The sequence below is a fragment of the Corylus avellana genome, chromosome 10, assembly GCF_965113065.1.
Source record: "Corylus avellana chromosome 10, dhCorAvel1.hap1.2, whole genome shotgun sequence".
In the NCBI taxonomy this organism is placed as follows: domain Eukaryota; kingdom Viridiplantae; phylum Streptophyta; class Magnoliopsida; order Fagales; family Betulaceae; genus Corylus; species Corylus avellana.
This window is the reverse complement of record NC_142499.1, coordinates 10,233,484-10,234,053: the sequence shown is the minus strand read 5'-3', so window position 1 is coordinate 10,234,053 and position 570 is coordinate 10,233,484. Positions and strand designations below refer to the sequence as shown.

The window sequence follows — 570 nt, the reverse complement described above, 5'->3', positions numbered from 1 at the left end:
TAGTATTTACTCTATCATATATATATATATATATATATATATATATATATATATATTTATTCTCTCCAATTAAAATTAATTAGAGAATAAAAAAAAAACCCCCATATATTCTAGATGTATAGATATATAATTAAATGTATCAACTAACCGGCCGCATATATTGTGTTTGTCGAGTTCATATGAGTTTTGCAGGTCTTATAAAATAAATGCATCGAGTATGTTTTATATATTTATAGAAAAATAATATGTGTAGCTATCATATTAATATTAATAGACTGATCAATTTACGCATGCATACATATATACTAATGATAATAAACTATAATTTATACTAATGACAATAAATATTAATTTTTTATGCCAATTAACATTAAAAAGTTTTTGATGCCAATTAACAATAATTTTTTATGCCAATTTTTTATGCATATTTGTTTATATCAAAATTATTGTTAATTTTTTTTTTATTAAAAAAATTTTTTGACGTGTGGAATTGACACGTCAAAAGTTTTTTGACGTGTGAAATTTACACGTCAAAAACTTTTGACGTGTCAAGTTGACACGTCAAAAGTT

General features: G+C 21.8%; 1 pseudogene; it reads left to right on the top strand.

The window, feature by feature from the left end:
* Window positions 1-467: 467 nt before the first annotated feature.
* On the top strand, window positions 468-570 carry LOC148583337 (small nucleolar RNA SNORD90; annotated as a pseudogene).